The following is a 15,477-nucleotide window of genomic DNA, read 5'->3' on the forward strand; positions in this document are numbered from 1 at the left end:
TTTACAAACAAAGAAAATGCGGAATATGAAATTGAGAATGGAAAATTAAGAAGAAACGAAGAATCAAATCTAATTAAGATCAAATGATATTCTTGTCGACGTAGATTAAGTTGCAAAGTCGAAGAATAATACTCAGCTTGCGAGCGCATAAACGGTCGGAAACAATTTAAGTTTCTTTATAATAAGCTTGGAGCGAATCCAAATATGAACCAAGAAATTTCTTGTTCGATAGCTTTATTATAATGCTTCCTTTATATAAAATTGGCACTGAAATAAGTATAAAATATGTAGCAAATAACATTTCATATAAAAGACTATGGGCCTAAAAAATACTGAGACAGTGTTTTAAACATATTTTAGCTTCAGTATATATGTCAACCATTTTATCGCACACTGCTATAACACATTACCAGGAATCATGATTATTGAATATAATTTCGCTTCCGAAATGCCATTTGATAAATAAAAAAGTACTTATATCGGAAGCAGAGTTCGTGATACAAATTTAAAAGCAAAACTTACTCTGTTATAATCACATTGAGGTCCATAATGTCAATCAATGGCGGTCAAAGGTTTAAAAACGTATTTATGTTTATATAAAGTCTTGACTAAGCTCATCAGTTCTTTCCTCTAGTAAAAGTCGTTGTTGTGAATCATTCATATTATTCATATGTTACCAATTTAAGGAATTTCTACTCCGCTCACGTACATACTTCTACGATTTTTCAACATCTTATTTGTTCATTTTGAGATATGGAATGAAAAATTTGTTACTAGATTTATTACAGTGACTTGAATGGGTCGTAGTTTTCATATATTAAACTTACAATATGTACTTTAAATTTATTAATAACTAGATGTCGCCCGCGACTCCGTCCACGCGGATTATAAAAAACCTTAATAAGTAGCATATGTGTTCTTCCAGACTATGTTCTATATCTGTGCCAATTTCCTGATCTGGATATACCTTCATACAAACATCCATCCATCCATCTAAACATTCGCATTTATAATATTAGTAATATAGAAATTTTATGTCATTCAAGTAGAACGATTTATTACTTACCAGAAATTTTCAGGTATCGAAACAAGTACATATTACCGTGTATGGATCGTTGCTGTAATGGTCGAGCTAAAATATTTAATGGATTTCTCATAAGATCTGATGCAAAAAGATTAACATAAAACATTTTTCGTAGCAGAAAGTTTGCTTAATGTTTCGGATATTTTTCTCATTTTTTTAAGACACATAATAATTATAAAAGTGACTTGATATTTTAATAAAATCTGTTATTTTAAATTTAATAATAAAAATGAGAAAAAAGTGAAGTCTAAAAAAAGCTGGCTGGATCATAAATCTGGTACGAGCGTTGTTTGACACAAAGAAGAATATTTTCCTGCGTTTATTTTTATGACGGTTGGACATTATCATGGAGAAGGTGCGGGCCACTCGAGTATAGGAGGCCATCCCGTCCGAATTACGGTCCGTCCCGAACGATCCCCTTTTGTCCCTGACGTCGGGGACTATAAATGTCACCATAATGCGATAAGGCAAGCCAACAATCATTTGCATATAAAACTCGAAGTGAATAATTAAATTATAAAATATTTCGAGTAAAAAATCTTAGCGACAGTAATAACTAATTAATAAAGTATATTTGTGTTGAAAATCGGTTTAAATACAAAATTATTTTTTAAATGTTTGAAATAACGTTGTCAAAAATATATTGAATTTCTAACCATTTATAAGTCATTTAAATCTGCTTCTAATTATAAAATTAAGATATTAATTAATTAGGATAATTATCATTAAATAAGTAGGATAATTATCATAAAAAAAAAACTAGAAAACAGAAAGTTTTTGCAGCGATAATTTCCAGACCTATCTAATTTATGAAAAAACTTTGCAGTTGCAAACAAGCCAACCTCCAGCAACTTTTTGTGAATTATTTCCTGAAAGCTTTTGTCTTATCATATTAGAATATTCAACAGTTTTAAAGGGGTTTTGAGCAAAAGAAGTCTTGAAGAATCCCAAGAGCATCGACTATTAAAAAGCCTCGGGGAAAATCGTAAAAAAATCTCAAAGACGAAATAAAGAAAACTTATTAACAATGTCTATAAAGTTGACTTTACTTTTAAAAGCTCCCGTCTCTATAAAATCTTTTTAATTAAAAAGAAAAGTCGAAGTCTAAGGAGGGAGTTGCAAATCCGGCTCGGCTTACAACAGAGAATATTGCGGATTGAAAGTTTTCCCTTTATAAGACTGCTTTTCATGTTTCGTACTTGCATCTTAAGTCCCGGTCAAGTATATTGATACCGATGGAATATCGACGAAGGGAGTTGAAACCTGTTTAAGTAGTAACTATAAGGTTTAATGCGGATTAAAGCTGTTCTTAAATTGATGATTTCATAGTCGTTTTTTCATACATATTTTCAACTTTATTCAGTAACATTTATTTAGAAATTCTCAAGATATGCAGCAAAGTAAATACAACAATCTACGGTTTGTCCCGGTTTACGGAAGGCAACTAGCAAAACAAAATACCCTCGCAGGAGGAATAATTTACAAAAGGATCTGCACAAGAACTTCACTATATTCCGCATAGCACTAACTTTCTTAAAAACGTATAAAACTTACGTTCGCCCCTAGTACCGCTTCTATTTATGTTTGTAATATTAAAACAAAAGTTTGTCTAGACTCGTGGAAGGCGGAACATTCTTTAGTCTCGGCTTCTAATATAACAGTTAACGCATACTGCTTAGAGAAGCTCTATTGTTTCTGCCGAGACACCCCACTATTGTTGTCGAGGTGATATTTTACAAGTAGCGTTCCGAGGAGCAGTCTCACAATTTATGCATGATTATAACGTGATAGTGTTAAATAAATAACTAGGTGATTCATGATGAGAGTAATAGTATGGAACGGTATTTGCATTCTATTTTCACATGTAATAAAGATGAACTAGACTGTTGTAGGTGACCTAGAAAGAAAAGTGCTGGTCCAGGAAAATTGTAATTAAGGTCATAAGACATGTTTCATTTTAGGACAAAAATATTTTTTTTTTAATTTGAGTTTAGTAAAATTTTCGTTGTATTTGTTACCAACATCGATTCATAAAAGTATTACATGACTATTTCTTATAAAATTTCATGTTTTTAGGCAAACATTCAAGTTGTTCCATTTCTACTGTGATCAGGGCTGTGACTTACATTTTAATTGTTTGTGCGCAACGAAGCAAACGAGGTGAACATGGATTCAGCAGAGCTGACATCCTTAATTTCGTACTCTTTACTCAGATTTTTGTCGAGAATATGATACGAGCATAATAAACGAGATCTTTTTAACTGATGGAAAATAGAACTTAAAATCTTTGATATATACATACTTTTAAACCTTAATAAATATATCTATATATATATATAAAAGAAAGTTGTGTTAGTTACACTATTTATAACTCAAGAACGGCTGAATCGATTTGACTGAATATTGGTGGGCAGGTAGCTTAGAACCAGGAAACGGACATAGGATAATTTTTACTCCGTTTTCTATTTTTTATTCCGCGCGGACGGAGTCGCGGGTAAAAGCTAGTTATTTATAGATCAACAGTTTTTGAAACAGAAATATCTAAAACTATTTGGCATCTAAAAATATAAGTATAATATATAAATTTAAGAGTTAACCAACGAATGTATAAAGGAAGGAACACACAAACAAATCATTTCCAAGCTATTATTCAATAAGCTTGCGATAGTAAATTTTAAACTGTAACATTTAACTGGCGTCGTAAAAATCTTACTTCATTTCCTGTACAGACGAAGTGTAAAAAGTTTTCTCTCGCTGAAAACTCGAAGCCAAGTACGCGAAGAAAATTAAAATAAAGCTTAAAACTTGGCGTACAAGTTTTATTATGTCTATGTAACCGACAAATTGTGCATCTCATCTTCTGTAATTTGCCTAGGAAAATCGTAAATACTCAGGAAAATGCATACGAAACTAATAAATTCATAAACTGATGTGTTATATTTCGACAAGTTGTAAAGGTGACATTTAATTAGTCGCCATCACTTCATTATACTTTTTAGCTATTAAGGGTCTAAATAAATTAATTGAAATAACCTCCTTCTTTTTGAAGTCGGCTAATAAAATACGTCTTTACCTTTTGACTAGGCAAATTACAGACTGGCATTACAAAGTTTGCCGGTGACATCTACAAGAACAGTGTCTAACAAAAACTGCTTCTAGTTTTCCGTATCTCCAGACGGTTTATTCTAATGAAATTCAAATAGGAACAAAGTGGGAAACTTGCATGTCACTGAGTTACCTTATAAGGTTAGGTATAAAAAGCCTTTGTACTCTCACACAAGTTTATAACTATAAAGCTTGTGGATAACTGGTCTACATTGAAACTAACTAGAAATGTACAACCTATTTTATATTTAAACGAGTTGGAATCAAGTTTAAAAATCGAGTTTTTTTACTGATGGATAATTATGGAAGATAGAAATGGTTATGGAATTGCAAATTGTTTTCTGCTAACAACAAATTTTTTTTTCTTAGAATTATTTCTAAATAGGGGCGTCTAGTACTATAGTGTATATCGAGTGCTTATGGTAGCTTATAAGTAAGTAGAACAGAAATGGTCAATTTGATTGGATCAGAGATTTACTGTTCACTGACGAAACCCTGTGCGATCTACCAATTACAAACTTCGTCAAATCTTCAATGAAACAAAATGGAGCAGTACACAATTGTGTAATATTTTTTATTTTATAAAAAAACATTCCCAGAAAATACCTATTTATAGTAGTGTGGACATTGCGTCTAAAGATCTTACTACGTTATGTTTTACAAATTTATATTTTTTGCCTTACTTTGATCTACTTATTTGCAATCGACCGGTTGGCCGCCCCTGTTGTACAAGATAAGAAGTCTTCTTTAGAAGTAAACATCGGAAAAGAAAAGGTATAATATACACCAAGGATTTAGATCATACCTACATTTAAAGAACATATTTTCCAATTAAAAGATATTATGTATAATAATAATAATAATAATAATAAAGCCTTGTTTATTTCCATATCTTACATTTACAATTGTATATCCTACTTTATTTGTTAGTATTGTTAGTTTTCACTTATGTTTAATATGTACAAGTTTAAGTGTTAGTATGGTTAGTTGCACAGTTTCAGATATGGATCCCGCTTTGGGTAAAGGCCTCCTCCAACCTTTTCCAAGTTTTTCGGTCCCTGCCAAGTACCATCCAATCGGTCCCTATCCTTTCAGTAATGTCATCAGCCCACCGTTTGTTAGGTCTACCAACACTTCTTTTCCCCGCCGGTCCTTTCCAACGCATTGTTTCTATGGTCCATCGCGAATCAGTGACACGACTGACGTGCCCAGCCCATTGAAATTTCAGTTTTAGCGCTTTAGTTAGGGCATCAGATATTTTAGTTTTTTGTTTAATTCTTTCGCTACGTATTTTATGTATTTTCCTAATATTTAGTATGCTTCTTTCAATTGCGCGTTGTGTCGACACTATCTTTTGCTTGGCTTTATTTGTGAAGATCCAGGTTTGACAACCATATAGCAAACAGGGTAATAAGCAGGTCTCGACCACGATTTTTTTCATACTCAGAGAATAATCTCCTTTGAGAATCTCTTTAAATGACCAGAATCGTTTCCAAGTTATGTTTGCTCTCCTTTGTATTTCCTCGTCGTTGTTAGATTTCCTGAATGAGATTTGTTTACCTAGATAGATGTAGTCATTAACATAGTCTATTGTTTTATTTCTTATTACAATTTCTACTTGGTAGTTGTTGGTCATTATTTTGGTTTTACTGGCGTTCATCTCTAGTCCTATTTTGTAGCTTTCCTCGTCAAGTTCTATCAGCATCTTCTCGAGTGCGCGACCAGATTCAGAGAAGACAACAATATCGTCTGCGAATCGAAGGTGACTTAGTTGTCGTCCTGCTATATCTATTCCTCTGTGTTTCCAGTTCAGGTTTCGGAATATTCCTTCGAGAACAGCTATAAACAACTTGGGTGATAGGGGGTCGCCCTGTCTTACGCCGCGGCCGAGTACTATATCTTCTCCGCAGTTTTCGAGTTTTATTTTGCTTTTGCAGTTAGTGTAAATACATCGTAAAATATTAATGTATTTGGGGTTAACATTTAACTCCATTAGCGTTGACCATATTGATTTATGGCTAATTGTATCGAACGCTTTAGTATAATCTACAAAAGCTAAATACAACGGTCTATTGTACTCTTTATACTTTTCAACTACCTGTTCAACAGTGTGTATGTGGTCGAGTGTGCTGAAACCTGCGCGGAAGCCAGCCTGTTCAATTGATTGTCCGTCTTCGATGTCTTTTTCAATTCTTTGTAGCAGCATCATCGCGAAGAGTTTGTACAAGCTATTAAGCAAACTAATCGGTCTGTAGTTTCCGATATCTTTAGGATTGCCTTTTTTGTACAATAGCACGATCTCCGATATACACCACTGGATTGGTACTTTTTCCTCTGCTAATATCATATTAAAAAGTTTTGTCAGGTGTGCTAATAGTATCGGTGCACCTAGCTTTAGAGCTTCGTTGTTTATTCCGTCAGGTCCAGGGCTTTTGTGAGTTTTTAATTTCTTTATAAGTAAGTACATTTCGTTTTCGTCAATTGGCCTTACTGGTTGCGAATAGGTTACTGCTTTTGCGTCTGATTCATTGTCCTCGCCACTCTTTTTGTATAGTTCTTTATAATAGCATGTAGCGTGTTCTAAGATCTCTTGTCTTGTTTGGGTAACTTTGCTTTTAGTTTGTAGATTTTGTATCCAAGGTTTTTGTAGGTTTAATTCTTTAAATGCCCTTTTGGCGCTTCTAAATTGCGTAAGAGTCTTCGATATTACATTTTTCCTATATTGGCTATAGTCGTTTCTAATTGCTTTATTACATTCTTTATATATTCTGCTTAATTCGTTTCTCTTTTCCTTATTTTTATGTTTATCATGTATCAGTTCCGTGCGCCTTTTGATAAGATTAAGTGTTTTCTCATTTAGTATTTTTGGTTTCTTTTCTTGTGTCGTCTTATTTTGCTTTAGTGAGTATGTTATAGCCTCTTCTAGTATATTGTAATTGGATTGGGCACTGCTGGATTCAATTTTTTTATTTTCTAGAAAATATTGTAAGTTGTTTAGATACGTTTTTATTTCGTTTTCTGTTTGTGGTGTTTTTTGGGAGTTCCTAAAGTTTATTCTGCTCTTCTTTGGTACTTTTAAGGTAAGTGTGGCGCGTAGTAACCTATGGTCTGACGGGAATCTAATGATATTTAAAACTTCGCAATTAGTTACTATTCTACGGTTATTTGTCATGATAAAATCTATTTCGTTTTTAGTTTTCGCGTCGGGTGATATCCAAGTCCATCTTTGTTTGCGTCTTTTTTTAAAAAAGGTATTCATTATGGACAATCTGTGTTCGAATGCGTACTCTATAAGTTGTTCTCCTCTTTTATTTCTTTCTCCGTAACCGTATTTTCCCAGAATCATATCTTCTTTAAAAGATAAAGATATTATGTATGAATTGTAATAATACAAAGTTGTAAATATAGAAAGTTGTCAGATACTCGTTAAAAGTTAACAATACGTTAGTTATTACGTTTTAAACTAGAACTAACAGCTAGAAAAAAAAATTGAAAATAGCGTACATTATGAGTGTTCAGATGAAATTAAAACTACGTGAAACCTAAATTGAAAAAAATCTGTCGTTGCTTGTTTTTTATAACTTAGATTTTAATTACTTTCACTGTTATCCGTATTGTACAACGAAATAAAATTAATAAACTGTCATTTAACTATTAAAGAGGAAGGATTGTGATCAAGGAAGTATTCGAAAGAATGAAGTTTTGAGGTTAGGAAGGGCTCAGCCCACGCGGTCTCTATGATTCAATGCACGAACAAGAGAAACGCGGCCGCGGGAAATTGAGTTAAATTAATGCATACATCTACGCATAGTGAAAGGAAATGGACTAACATCAAACAGTAGGACCGCGCCATCATTTCAGTACCAATATGATCAATCATTTTGAAACGAAAGATGCCAATAATGGAAGTTCTACGCCTCCGTAATGACTTCAAGTATGAAATTAATGGATGTTGGTCATGATTTTGGCGTCTAACTTTTTTTTTAGGAATTCTATCTCTTAAAGAAAAAAGATGTGATAGTGTTCCTAGAACCGGAATTGGCAAAAGAAATTAAATAGCCCCATCCTAGTCTGAAGCCGTTGGCTTCAAAGTCTAGACGTTTAGTATTAACTAGCGGATTTTAGGTATATGTTTCTCTACTATATGTAGGCAGGATAATCATAGGATAATATGTCAATGTCATTTTGTTATTGCCAATAAAATTTTTCGTGTTAGCCCAGGGACTTCAAATCTTTGAGTCACATTTGAAACTGGAGTGAAAGCTTCGTTAACTTTCGATGTATCAAAATTTAATTATTTCTGATTTTTTTTTTAATTTCAACAATTTTAATGAAAGCAATCGTAAAACAGATTTGGTGAGATTATTTCGATTTTTTTATAAAGTAAACTTAATTTTAAAAAAATTTAGTAACAAATTTGTAACAAGAGAGAAGAAGATAAGGATTAAGTTTATAGTAAATAACGTGTCCAATCTGAAATTATTGGAGCTGATACCAATTATTGGCTTAAAAACGCAGAAATAACAGTACATATTGGTGTTATTTTCATCTCAAAGATTCGATATTTGGATTATCGAATCTTTGGATAAAGTTATATTTGTCATTAAATTTGAATTTCGGTTAATTAGTTTTCGAAATAAGTGCTCGACTTAAAATTCTTGATGTAAAATATTCAAAGAATTACAGAATACTCAATTCTAGAGATTAACTGATGAACTTTGATGTGTACTTACAGAAAATAAGTTAACTTTTAGTGTAGATACTGCAATGCAAAATTATGTAAAAATTGAATTACTCGACGATGCGGGATCAAACTTATAAAATAATGAGTACATAACTAACAAATATACGTAAAATTATGGAAGAGAAGAGAGAAGTGTGCAAGAATTATGACCAATGGAACTCCGCAATCGCTTACCTCTCTTGGTTAAAATCGTGAGTGCATTCTTATTTATTTAGCTTGCTTAGCGGTATGGCCATATCAGTTCAGATTCAGTTCATCGTAACGTGTTTGTGCTTTTATTAAATTGGAGTTATTTTCATCTTACACCACCCACATAGCTTGCGGTTTCACGATAGCTATTAGCAGGTTGCAAATTATCTGAGTTTGCGGGCGCGTGGGCGCAGGCGCCGGTCCCTACGCTTAGTTTCGCTCAGCCACATTTATTATAATTGGAAAGTTATTTTGAGCGTGTCCCTTATTTGGTTATTATTTTCGCAATTGTCGTTTAAATTATACCATGTTTACAGTTTTAATGGACAGTTATAAATGTAACTTATAATTAACTGTATTTTATTTTAAATATGATCTAGGTATTTATATCGTTTAATGTTAACCTAAACATACACTGAGAAAGTAAACAAATTATGTTTATAATAAGGTTTATATTTAAAATACGAAGAAAATTATTTCTTATAATGAAATTAAAATGTGACGAAATTACAATTTGTATTACAATCAAAGTTTTCTTGTTTAACTTTTGCTATCTAAAGGCTTAACCTATTTCTCAAGATGAAAACAGTCATGAAAACTTCTGCTATCTGCTATCGGTTGTTAAATTAGTTTTTTTCTTATGATTATTAGAAACCTATCTAATGTTCGTTGCCTCAATATACCCATAAAAGCAATGTTAATTCATCTATTTAAATTCAATTCGACAAACTTCAACGTACAAGAACACAAAGCGAGAGAGCTAAACAATATATCATTAATAATATTTTTTCTAAAAAAAACGTAAGCGTGCAATGCGTTTCCTTCCTTGGGCGCGATGAGATCCGACTTAAGCACCGTTTCCTCAGCCAGCGATGCGTACATCCAGTCCTCTGGTAATAGGTGGCGCTAGGTACCATTAATCAAGCGAGGCGGACGGGTTAAGCGGAGGAAATGCCCGTAAATAGCTGAATGCAAAACACGCCGGTTGTTCGCCCATCAATCAATAAGTGTCGTTCTGAGTTTGCTCGGGTACCAGCGTGCAAACGGCCGATCGAAATGATAATTTCATTTTATTATTCTTAAATGATAATTACTTTGTTATTAATAATACTTATTCTTTTATCTTTGTTATTATAAATACTTAGTCACTTATTTTATAATGAAATTGGTAAGTGTAACTGTTCTGAAACTTTACGTTGCTAAATAATATATAAAAACTTCTCACTATGGTAACTTCATACTCAAGACTATTGTGGACTGGTAATGTAATTAATTTCATATATTTAACAAATAATTTTTAAGTAAAATTTAGTTAACTGAACAATAAAAATGTCCAACCTAAGCAAACCTTAAATATAAGCTGTAGAACAGCGATAATAAGTTTACGACTTTGACAGACGCAAAAAGTATACGAGTGTTGCCATAAAATAAAAAAATAAAACAAAGGCATGGAGCAAAAATAACAGCATAATGTGGTGACCACTTTAATTGGGCATGTAAATTATTGCAGATTCCATTTCAAATATATGAGTAAGGCTTATTTTAGAATAACATGGATTTAGTCCGGCTCCTGAATGACGGGCGCCAACGAATTCGATGAGTTGTTTATTGTTAGGAATGTGTTTGCAGTTATTGGTGTTGACAGCGAGTTACCATGCGTTAGTTAAAATACGACTTTACGAATAACTGTCGTATTTAGTTTGGAACATCGGCTTATATTCCACCGAGTGAATGAATTTTGTCGAATTTTTACCATTGCGTTACGTTACTATTTGTATTTTTCTTTTATTATTTGTTACATTTAAGAAGAAAGATGTTGATTTCATAAGCAAAGGGGTCAAATAACAATAGTTAAATATAGATTTTATAATGAAATGACGAAAGGTCGTCGCGATGGTGTTACTTAAAGTCGATTGGAAATACACAATTTAAAGTAAATTAAATACTATTTTTAAATAGCCGATTTAATTAAGTTATTTGAAGTTGGAATTGTAAAAAAAAATTTTAAAACAACAGATACTCGATATCTTTAACATGTGTGTTTTGACGACAGTCGGAAGTTGTCTAATACGACCATTATATCATAGTGATAGGTCAATCACTTTATCCATTAAACTTACAGCAACATATTTAGGACACGTCTAAACGTTTCGTTGTATAACCAGAGACAACTGTCTCTTCAATCTCCTATTTTATTTGTTTAATTAATTTTAGCTCCAATTATTCATAAATAATAAATAATTCATTCATAAATAATTTCTTATTGACATTTACAATTTATGGACATTTTATGTAATGACAAATAGTCCATAGCGAAGATAATTGAATAATTTATAGCGTCCGTATAAATCTGACGGTTATTTCCGACCACCGAGGCATTCTAGTTGTTTTCATTTTAAGTCTGAAGTGAGAAAATTGTCTTTTATGGCATCTTGTTCATGCCTCCAGAAAGATAAATGTGATGATGTAGAAAAAAGTTTGCAAGATTTATTACAATTCATTCGTCAATTTGCTTCGAAAAAGTTGTTGTTTCTCATGAGATTTTAATGATTATAATTCCAATTTGTAGCAAAAAGGTTTTTATATTTAAGTCGCATAAGAGAAAACATACATCTTTCAATACAATTTTTTGATAGAGTACATGCGGCCAACTGAATTTGCCGTAATAGCGAAACGACCGTTGCCCACAGATATCGGTAATTTTAGATGCGTTGCCTACATTTAGTCGGCGGAAGAGGGGACGAACGGAATGAAAATATTTCCCCTTCTATGTGTCCCTCTCCTCTCCCTATTCAATCCACCTCCCCTTCCCATCCTTTCCTTAGAAGAGTCATTTTCAAAGTCATTTTCAGTCAGTAGTCATCTCCTCAAAAAAATAATAAGAAAAACCTTCGGTTCCAATAACAATCATTAGAAACCTGTTAAAAATACGTACAGCAAAACTTATTGGAACTAATCTTTCTAGCTAGAATTTTGAATAAGAAGAAATCGTTTTTACTAAGCGAACAAAAAATAAATATTCCGCGAAAGAGAGCATTTATTTCTGTATCATAGCAAAGATATGTGTCGCTGATGAGTACGACTTGGAAACAGTAAAACGACAGTCCATCGCGCAACATTAACGACTGACGACCACCTCTGGACCTTCCTTGAATCACTTTACTAAGAAATTGTACGACAATGTATAAAAATCTACAAATAAACAGTCTTAAAATTCAAAATGATTAGTTTTAAAATCGTTTAGACTTAATAATTCTATAATAATCTTGATAGATTATTAAAATGTTTATTTTTTCCAGTACTTAACTCTTTGACTACCAAACTAGTTAACTAGTTAACTAGATGATTAAAACCAAAAAAAAATATTATTCAGATCAGTGATTCCTAAAAAAAATTCTTACAGATCGTAAAGAAATTTAAAATGAAACCATATTTTAGAATGTAAGCCTAGGTCCAGAAGATTAAGTTTTGCCTTATAACCAACTCACATAGTTTCAAATTTATTTGTTTATTTCATTTTTAACAAGGGGTAAGAATAAACCAGTTGTATCGCTTCATTTGATCTCGATTGGATATGTTGTGTTGGTCACTTAATACCGAAGCGAGTCCTGCTCCAATTCAATGGAATGAATTCAAACGATTTCATATCGCAACTACGATCTTGTCAAATTCATTGTTCACATTGTACTGTGTTATCGGACACGATTGGAACCGGTTACGTTTGTTACTTAGGATTCCACTGCCGCGACACTTGTATTGCATCCCTTTCTTTTTATTTGACAAAAAGAGACTACAATATGTGTAAAAGTGTCACTGCAATGTAATTCTACGGTTACAATACAAAAAGATTAACATATTAAAACGTTGATATATTTTATAGTTTTAGTAGAATACAATAAAATATTATTCAACCAATTTAAATAGAACTTTAAACTACATCTGCCGTTATAGAGATATCTACGATGCGATGAAGTCATAGTTGAATGGTTGTGGTTATTGAGAGTGTAGGCACGTAGTGGGTAAGACATCCGAGAGACTACTGCAGTTCCAAACTGATTACAAATGTTTCAAATTTATTTTCATGTTGAGATTAAGTGTTGGAAAACAAGTTAAGATATTTATTGACACACTTTATTTCTTTTTGTGTACTGTTGGTCTAAATATTTTTATTATAGTGATATGCCAGTTTAATACCTAAGAAGCTGGAATTCTGTACTTCCAGACAAATAAAGAAATAACAAAGAGAAAGTAAAAACAGTAACTTGAGATATCTAAATGTATATGTTTTAACTAGCTGTTGCCCGCGACAAAGTCCTCACGAAATTAAGGAAAAAAAAGAAACTTAATCAGTAGCCTATGTGTTCTTCCAGACTCTATTCTACATCTAGGCTAAATTTCAGCGATTTCGATGCAGCCATTCTGGAGATATCTTCTAACAAACATCTATCCAAACATTGTCATTTATAATAATGCTAGTGAAATAAACTTGTTCTATTTTTATTTTTTGATCCAAAATAAGTTATACTTAAGTGTAATATAAAGTGGTATTTTGTATGTGTATATAATTTTTTCATGGTTCTTTTAGTTTTATTTGTGGCATGTTTATTAGCAGTGATCTTAAAACGAAACCTGTGTATTATCAGAGTAAGATAGCAAGTCGTTGCGCCGACTATACCGTTGTGAATTTACGAGTTCGTATACTTAGTTGCAATATTAAAATTATCTATTTATTGGATTGGTGTTTTGTTAATTTCCATACTAACATAAAAGGTTTGCCGTCTCTGGGTTTGCGGTTCGAACTTGTTCACTTAAGAGATATTTTTAATTAAAAGTTAAAACGGCAAATGGTTTCATTAGCCGTGTTAAAGCCTATGTTTCCACTCTGATATTGCTCGAGTTTTAATTATCAACTAATGCAGCTCTGGCCTTATTTCAAATTAAAATAATAAATTGAAACGTATACTCATTACATTGTTAGTGGTTTTTAATCTTGTTGTAAAATATACATTTTTATGTTACGAGATGCAATCAATGTTTTCAATAATTACTAATAAAATAATGACATCGAGGTTAGAGTGCAGAGAAAGATAAATTACTTTAAAATAAATCTGTTACAAACGTAATTTTTTGTGTAAAGTTTGAACAAGCAAGATGCGTAATTGTTAGCTACATAAACATTCACACATGTATGAAGTTGTGTTCTCGGTTCAACTTTATCTGTGTTATGTTAACGGCCGGCCTCAGTTCAAAGCGAGTTGATTAGTAACGTATGCACCAGACGGATGGGAACATCTCGTACCTCCTGCAATAGCCTCGTCCTTAACACAACGAATATTAGTTTTTTATACTTATTCGAAGCGTTTTTACAGAGATGTTAATGCGTTCTTCACGTTTCTACCCGAGAGGGGAGTCGTTAGCTGTGTTTTATTGTGGCTCTAGAAGGAAATTTATGATTAAAAGGGTTTACAAGCGACCGGCCTCGCCTATTAGCAATGGCCGATGTATGGGTGCTATTGTGCGAACTGTGAACGACCTCTTCACCATAATAATGGGCGAGGGATGCGCAGGAGCGCGTGCGGGAGGGGCGACCGGTTTGAAATTAGAACGTTTTTTTATTTGAAAGCTGAGCTTTGTCGGCGCCGCCGCCCCGCGTGCATGCGCTAACTCGACAAATGCGTCAAATGAAATAAGCCGTATTTTATTTCCTTTTCTTTTTTTGCCTCTCTGAATGCCCTTTTGAGATTTTAAACTTATAAGATTTTTCTTTCATATTCCTTTCGAGATTCGAAAGGGGCTAGTATATTGTGGGGTGTAAACTGGGTTAGGTACGCCACTTTATAAATGTTCCCTTTACACACAAAACTTTTGAAAGTTATAAAAGAATGTTACGCCGTATGATTTTATGTTTGAAAAAAGTAATGCTCACGTATTCTTAGACGTTTTGTATAATACACAATTTCGGTTTTTAAATTCAAGCTACTATAATCTCACTAAAACAATTTTTGCTTAGTGTAGTAAAATAGTCGAAAATCTCATTACAATAAATATAAATAAATTGCTTGAAAATCGATCCTCAATCAAATCAGACTACAACCATTCGGATCGTAATACTCTTATCCACTGAACAATCGCAACATAAAAATCAATTTAAAAAACTATAATAAACAGCGGCAGTTACGGATTAAAACTTTCGAAGTGATTTTAATTTAAATATATGTTACGTAAACTGAATTGATCAAAAGTAGATATGAAATTTAAATACACGTATGTTGGATAAAATAACTTTGTAGGCGGTGAATATAGACCTATAGACGGATTTAAAATAAACAGTATTCAACTTAAAAATCATACGAAC

The sequence above is a fragment of the Papilio machaon genome, chromosome 9 (genome assembly GCF_912999745.1).
Source record: "Papilio machaon chromosome 9, ilPapMach1.1, whole genome shotgun sequence".
Taxonomy (NCBI): Eukaryota; Metazoa; Arthropoda; class Insecta; order Lepidoptera; family Papilionidae; genus Papilio; species Papilio machaon.